Source organism: Oxyura jamaicensis, chromosome 2, assembly GCF_011077185.1.
Source record: "Oxyura jamaicensis isolate SHBP4307 breed ruddy duck chromosome 2, BPBGC_Ojam_1.0, whole genome shotgun sequence".
Lineage (NCBI taxonomy): Eukaryota > Metazoa > Chordata > Aves > Anseriformes > Anatidae > Oxyura > Oxyura jamaicensis.
Genome location: NC_048894.1, coordinates 132537336 through 132546107, shown reverse-complemented (window position 1 = coordinate 132546107; position 8772 = coordinate 132537336).

Here is an 8772-nt window from a genome sequence, read left to right as displayed (position 1 = left end):
TATATATATATATATATATATATATATATATATATATATATTCCCTAAAATGAAGAAATTCTAAATAAATAGTAATGCCAGGACATATTTACATCATGACCACTGATGTTCTGGCGTCCTTTCCAAGGAGAAAATGATCTACACTGTCATGGTAACAGATGTACATTGGTGAGAACCACCTCTTGATTTGAAGCATATGCAAAGTTATGATATAACATGGTTTTTCTAAATACTTCATGATCTAAAGTTGTCCGAGTAGGGAAATATTTTGACAAATGTCTTTATTGAAAATGTATAATGCATTGAATTAAAAAAAAAATATTTAAACAGAAACTACCCCTCCTCCTAGAAAGGAAAAGCTCTGAAAGACTAGGAGGAAAAAAAAAAAGATCAGTGCTGCATGCCTTCTTTCTGTGGGACACGTTGTACTTGATTTTTAACATTTAAATGTTTCATAACTTGTGATTATAAGGAGGTTTGTCTGAAGTAAGTCAATGTGTGTATTACAGAATGCAAAGTAACTTCCCAGGTTTGGCATGTTATAAAATATGGATGGGATTGATGTGTAATAACCAGCATGTACTAAATTCATAGTGCTTTTACACTTGTGTGTTGTGTATGGTTTTGGGATGTTGTGCATTTGAACATGCTGCATTAGAAATATTAACAAAATGAGCATGACTGATATAGCACATACTTAACAGAGTAAAAGTGATATTGATTATGATAATGCCAGTTATCATATCATGTTTGAAATTGCAATGGAAGCATGTACTGTAATGGCACCAACACCAATAAATTTCCAGGGAACTTCCATAGCGATCACAAGGAGCAACACCCAGACAGAACAGTTTACTTCAACTTAGAAGTGTAGAAAGTAATGAAACTTGATAAAAGGAGAGCTTCTTTTCTTCTCTCAAGTTCAAAATGCAGGGCAAATAGATAGATAGTTAAATATTTTTTGCTGGAACCAGGAGTTTCATTTTCCTATGTTTCTTTGAGACTTTTTTTTTAATGTATACCCACGTATACACACAAGTAAGAGAGAAGTCAATATGTAGGAACCAGTAGAGATAAACACATAAAGACTGATAATTCATAGCATATCATCAGTTTGATCTGTACTGGGGAACTGATGGGTTGTGGTAAAATCAAGTTCATCCTTAAAAACTGTGATGGAAATGTGGTGAACAACAGTTATTTTGAATAATATCTGACATAAATCTGTACCTTATGCAATCAAAATAAATGCCCTAAATAGTCAGTTTCCAGTCACAATGGGGACAGATAGTGAATCCAGGAGCAGACAGTGTGAACAAGTCCTGAGCACACACGTCATTTCCCACAAGCTTTTGTGAGAGTTCAGAAGTTAGTGGATTTTTTCACTGAGGTTATAATTGACTCCTTATTAATGTTCACTTCACACTTAGGCAAAGTGTCTTAATTGCAGAGAGTAGTAAAAATAAAAACAAAAAAAATAATTTATCTCAAATTATTGTGTAAAGACTAGAAAATAAATCACACAAAAGTGATTTATTTTGAGAAACAAATTAATGTATTCTACTTAAAATTAAATTTTTCATTGCCAGAACTGGTCATAGGCTATTCTATAAGGCTATAAATATGTAAATACATATTCTGAAAATACCGAGGGAAAAAAAAAAAAAAATTTTTTTATAATAATTATATGATTTTTTTTTTTTTTTTTTTTTTTTTTTTTTTTTCTAGCTTACTAGCTATTAAAAACCAGTCTTGATCTTTTCTCCTTTCTGTCCATATGAACCAGTGCATCTCAGGCTTGTGAGAGTGAGATAAGATAACATTTATTTGAGTATTCCCCGCAATATGTTTGAAATTAACATTCTCCTAACAGTCCTACAAGGAAGCTTATTTTCTAGGATACTGGGAAAAAAAAAAAAAAAAAAAAGAAAGAAAAAAGAAAAAAAAATCTTATATTGTAGGAGAAATTGATAAACTCATTTGGGTTTAGGCACATACACTGATTTGTTCTAAATAATGGGTCCTTTATTGTGTGTTCCTAATAGGTTATTAATAGCAATCCACATTCTTACATTTATATGCTTAAGCTTTGCATCCAGTTATGTATGAAAAAACCCTCATGAAAGAGTTGAGGAATTCCAGAGTCCTTCACTTTAGATAAAAATTCAGGATAAAGAATTAAGAAAAATCAATTTTCCATATCATTCTATACATCTGCATGTGACAGCAGTCAACAATCAGCATGCTAAAACAATAACAAGAATGGATTTCCTGGAAACCCAACTGTTATCAAGTATGCATCTTTCTCTATTTATTATTATTATTTTTATTTTTAATTTGTTTTAAAGGAATGTCTAGTTTCTCATTTCAGATTAGGATCCCTCTAAAACAGTAAAAACAATATCCCAACAGTAAAAACAAGAACAGTCTTTGATTTTAAACTTAAAGGGAGATCTCTTTAATAAAGGGACTTCAGTTCAGGAGAATCCCACCCAGTTTTGGGTTCTGTGATCCCTGTTTGATCTGAAGGAAAAGTTAAATGTTTATGATCAGGAGCCTGCACAAAAAAAATTTCCTTCTTGTAGTCAGAGGACCTGTCCAATATGCTTTTAAAACACTGTATCATATTTGTTGATGTGTTTTGGATTCTAAGGAATCCAAATAATCTCTGTTTGGGATTGAAACTTTGAATCTTCACACAGAAGTAGTACTTAAGGTTTTCCTTCAAAACTTGAGAGAAGGAAGAGGTTGTTGGTTTTTTTTTTTTTTTTTTTGTTTTGTTTTGTTTTGTTTTATTTGTTTGTTTGTTTGTTTGTTTGTTTTGGTCTGTTTGTTCCTCCCCTCTCCCCAGAAATATCTTGAAGAACATTTTATACCTGAATTATTAGATTGTTTGTGCAGAGTCAATTGTTTCAGCTGGTTGGAGGGATTTTGATCTATAAATCCATGCTTGTTCCAACTGCTATCTCAGAATTACCACACTGCACCACTTCCTATGAATAATACTCAATTTTGTTTTTCTTGTCAGCCTTTTTTTAAAGTAAAGTCAACATTCACTGTTCAAACTTTGATGACTCATATACCTGCAAAGATTTTTTTTTGGTGAAATCACAAGGTACTGAAATTTTGAACATCCTGAACCATTCATTAGAAAAAACTGTTTTCTAGAGACAACTCACTACAGCTTGTTTCTGGGGCTGAGAATAGACACAGATTTTCATGCAGTTTTGATGCAAAATTAATAGCATGCAAAAATATCCTTTTTTCATATATATTTTTCATATATATATTCATATATATATATATTTCATATATTTTTCATATTATTTCAAATTATTTCAAATATATTTCATATATTTTTCATATATATGTCTCTCAGGAACAAGCATCTACTTTTATGAGCTGTATTTGCAAATACTCATTTAACTACAGAAGTGATGGCCTTTATGTCTTAAGAACTATCCTTTTGAATACTATCAGGCCTCATTTCACTTTGCACTCTTTTGAGCTTTGTACATCAAACTGAAGAACTGCTGACATAATCAAATGCCACAGGACTAAGACTGAAGGAATATGAGAGATGGCCATGAACAAATGGACAGAGGTAAAAGTAAATGACATAAACAGTAAAGAAGGAAGAGAATAAAAAAATTATCTGATTTCAACTCAGGAGTAATATTCATAGAAAAAAAAAAAAAAAAAAAACACTAAACAGTATTTTGGCTTTAAGGGTAATGCAAACCTTGGTGAAATCACTACACGTTCTGTATCTTGTCCTTGTGACCCTTCTTTTGCTAGCAGAATATGAAGTTGTTAATTAAATAGCCAGAGACTGTACAGCGTAAGTTGATTTACAACATTAGGAGGTACATGAATTCCTTACTTTGCTCAGCTCAGCCAATTTCAAAGTGGTTTCCTTTAATCTTCATTTACTGGAATTTCATTCTAGCTCTCACGAATATTTATGGCAAGCTGCCTACTGCAGTGATGGGCTGCCGCACCTTTTGAAAGATGTAATACGGACTTGGTGTTCTTGATTTCTGGAGTAGAGATGTCAGCTCAGGGGATTTAGACAATTTACATAGTAATGAAATGAATAGCTGCCCTATATTAGAACACAAATTGGAGGCTAGTTAGAAATTAGGTAGGGTATTGGTATTGTATTCACCAATTCACAAATCATTCATATAAACTATTAATACTTTGCTTTAAAAACGATGTATGTAAACAGACAAGACATCCACATACACCAGAAAAAAAAAAAAAAAAAAAAAAAAAGTACGGACCTTTCTTCTGTTTTCAGCTAATTAGTTGTTACTTAAAATATTTTATAAAACTTTTAAAGCTTCTCCTGTTGCCGCAGATTACCAAAAGCTACATGTCTCCCAAGTCCATGATTAGTTTTTCAGTGAAAAGTAATGGTCATTATCTACTGTACTCATCATACTTTAACAGAGTCTTTTCCCCTTTGAATTAAAAACTAAACAAAACCCAACTGACTTACTTCAATTTAGAAGCAAATCTACCTGCTTCTATAAATATAAATCGTGTCTAGGCAAATTTAATATATTATGTTATACATTTGAATGGTTTGGACATACTACCAGAGGAACTCTGAGCCAGTATATTTAGAAGACTTAGGTTTATGTGACAAGTTAAATGCACTTGGGAGTCAAAGAGTGGCTTCCTTCTCTGATTATGTTTGATAAACGCTTCACTAAATTCCTATAGTACATTCACATTGAATTCTTTTCCCAATTAATTTCCAACAGGTATATGACTATGGGTTCATTATAAACATTTAAGACTATATAAAAGTACATGAAGCAATACATTTCAACATTCCTTTTTTTGTTTGTTTGTTTTGTTTTTTTTTGTTTTTGTTTTACAGAGATGCAATAGTCAGAATCTATGTCTCTCTGTGTTTTGGTTTATAACCACAGCAAGGTCATTTAGTTACTTTAGTGTTTATTGCACCTGTATTTAATACTGAAATTGTGTCTGAATGGCCAAGCAACACAATAGTCTGTGAAGGTTAATTGTGAAACCCGATAGAATTTGCTACAGTGATTTTTAACATCAAAGCTTAGATTAAGGAAACAACCCTAGCTCATTACCTACAGTTGCACATTCATTCCGTCTTTTCCCATATTTATTGAAGCGAGACATCGAAATAAAGAAAAAGAAAAGAAAGCTTGCTTCACTTAATGGCTTAGGATGAAAGAAAGAATCTACTGTATTTCAGATGAAGCTAAATTCAGCAAGATGATGCAGTGCCACATTGCTGTGTTATATACCTGACCAAGGTCACCTCGCCAATAGCAGTACACAAATGGAAATGTTAATGAGTGTGCACATTTATAAAAGAAACCAGATGTGACCAGAATGTATGTTGAATGTGGATTGATATCTACTATGCAGACATTGATGTGTAGCCTAGATGCAAGAGTCTGTTATGGAGATCCCTAAATGAGCACTGATCATGCGGGCTCCAGAGCTAAAAGTAACATAGCCATGTCAAGAGATTTAAATGGCATAGATGTGGATGTGTGGTATTCTGGGATACATTTTGAAGCCCTGAGCTCATACCTGTGCACGTTCACTGGACAGTGGTAACGCACCCGCTAGTTTAGGCTTTCTGCACTGTGCCATGTGGAAAATGGGACTTGGGCCCTTAAAATGGAAAATGAATGCAGCTGTACAGAGATCAGTGAGACTGTGGAACCGTGGAGACATGGGTTATTGCCAGGAAACCCAATTATATTGGTGGGAAGCAATAGTTCATATTACATGATCAATTTGCATTCTTTCATCTATTTTTCTGTTTCTCTAAGTCATCTGGGTTTTTCTTGATGTTAATGACAATTTGCTTTTTTTTTTTTTTTTTTTTTTTTTTTTAACCTTATCAGCCTTAGTAAAATCCAAATTAAATTCAAATAAAAAAAATCACCAAGTATCAGCATATTTAGCACATTTGCAAAGACAGTCAGGCTTTTTCCAAAGCCACCATTTCAGAAATAAACCTGGTTGTTAGTTTCTCAAAATAATCCCCTCATCTTTTATTCAAGGATTGTTTGTAGGCTTAAGATGTTAGTGTTAACATAATTTCTTATGAAGCTATTTAGATTTGTCTTTGTTGTCTTCGGAGCTCAGTTGTTCATGATCAAATTATGCAAAGTTTTATAAGGCCAGTAACTGGGACCAGACTGTCAAAATTGCTGGGCATCTTTGTCCCAAGCAAAGGGCAATGAGTTATTTCAGAAAAGATAACCATCGATATCCCACAGGTTTCAGATTTCAAAATATTTATAATTTTATTATAAAGTGTTTGTTTTAAGCTAAATAATGTAAGATCATATGAGCCATCTGAAACAGAAATTAGGAAAGCTGGAGGTTGACATTATTGTTCAGAGCTAACCTTGGGTTTACTAATTTCTCTTGATTGCCTGCTTCCATCCATCCTTCCTTCCTTCCTTTTTCTCTTTCTTCCTTTTCTTCCATTTGTTCCTTCTTTCCTTCCATTTTGTAGGAATCAGGAGGAAGACAGAACATTTGTCAGAGTGTCCTATTGCTTATATTTGTCTACTTAGTCTTGGGCAGGAAGGGCATGGAGTGGTGAACGGTGTGTGCTAACAACGTAAGACATGTTAAAGAACAGGAATTCTTCAGTCCAACAACCAAGTTAAAAAAATCATTTACATTTTTTCAAAACCCCAGAAAACAACAGCAATGGCAACAGAACAGTGTGTAAGATATTCAAGCTCAAAATAATGTTTAATATAGCTTGATATCAAAGCAAATTTCTGGTATTTTAATAATATTTCATCAGAGAATTAATAAATTATTTTGCCAAAGCATATGAAGCTGGGAAAACAATAAAAAAGGAGATACTTACCAAATACAAGGATAAATGATACAGAAAACCACTTTCAAAACAGACATTTTAGAGTGGAATCTCTCTTCTAAATTTAAAGGAGCTGAACTGGAATAGCACACCAAAAAAAAAAAAAACAACAACAAACCAAACCAAAAAAAAAAAAAAAAGCCAAAACCAAAGACAACACTTTAAAGATATTTTAGATATGATATTGAAAAGAATTCCTAGTGCCCAGGATATTACTCAAAATCACCAGGAAAGATCAATAGCTGATGCTTCGTTATGTTTATTTTAGAATGAATGGTAACAGAATTGAAATGTTAATCACTTTCAGGGAGCTATCATTCAATATGAATTTTTCTGATTTTCTTACTACTATGTATTCATGTTTGACATTGTTTTCATAGAAAATGTGGAATTTTTCTAGTTCCACCATCATGTTGAATGTGTGAATGGATAACAAAACAAAAAATGACAGGTAAAAATAATGAAAAATATATTTCATAGCTCTGTGTAACATATCTTCTCAAATAAGTAAAAATCTATTTTCTAAATATTCTAAAAGAATTATTTTAAATGTGAATATGGAAAATGAATATGAAAATACACTGAAATAAAAATATGCCAATTCTGAGTAATCTAACAGATGTGCCTGCTATCCCTATTCCCCTTTCATATAGTTCTTCTCAAGCAAACTATAAGCAAAGCCTAAACAGCTTACTCCCACAAGGATTCCTAAATTTCTATGATAAAGTTAGGTGTTACTTAATAAAATCAGTCATATAAACAGTTCATTCCAATAAGTATATATTTTATATGCCTATTTATATATATTTATTTTTGACCAGTAGCAAGTAATCATTTCAGGCATACACAATGTGCCTTTGTTCTGGCACAGATATTATATAAAGCTTTTACAATGAAAACATTTAGGTTTTGCATTAATAAACTCAATTTTTAAATTTATTTTTGAAAATCCTATTTTTGTGGGATGCTGAGTAAGATGCTCTCACATGAGTCTGATCTTAAGTCTACAGAAGGCAATTAAAAGACTCTCATTTATTTATATACATTTATATATATATTATCCAGCTCTGAATCAGTATAAATTGAAAGATCTTGTTTTCAATGGTTCGTACTCATAGGATTTATTTGGTATTATTTTCCTTGGCTAAGAGTGGGCAATGGGGGGTGAGGTGGAGGGAGGAAAGCAAGAAAAAGAGCTGTGATTAGTAAAGTGTTAAATGCAGTAGAGGGAACATGTCAGAAAAAGTACTTTGCATCTTATTATGAATATTCCAAAAAATGTAGTCTCCCTTTTACAAAATAACAGTATAAAAACTTGGTAATTATCATCTGAACATTGAAGCAATGAACTATATTTCCAGTTCCTGGCATGTCAGAAATTGAGTCTTCCTTACAAAGTCTGGTATATAATGGAAGACACAAATTAGACTTCTGAAATTGTTGTTATAAGAACATCAATTCAGTGAATTTTTCTTCATTAAGGACTTGGTTATATTAAAACAAACAAACAAACAAACAACAGCAACAACAAAAATAAGTAGTTTTTAATTTCTGTGCAGGAAAAGTTCTGGTTTAGGGATCCAAGAAATTAAGGCTTGTGCTCAATTGTGTCCTGTGAGAAAACAAATCTGTCACAGTGAGTGATCCAATCAGTTTCTCAGAACAAAGTGTATCACTGAGGACAAAATAGCATTATTTTCATTTCAGAACTTTATGGTTATTAATTCTGAAGTGTCTTTTGAACATAACTGGGGGAATTATTTTGCTTTATTTGTCTTTGGAAAAGTGCCAGTGAATCAAACATTAGACTTCAGCAGAACAGCTATAGTTGTTCTGGAGAGGGTCACTTGTACCTCTGTGGTATTTTC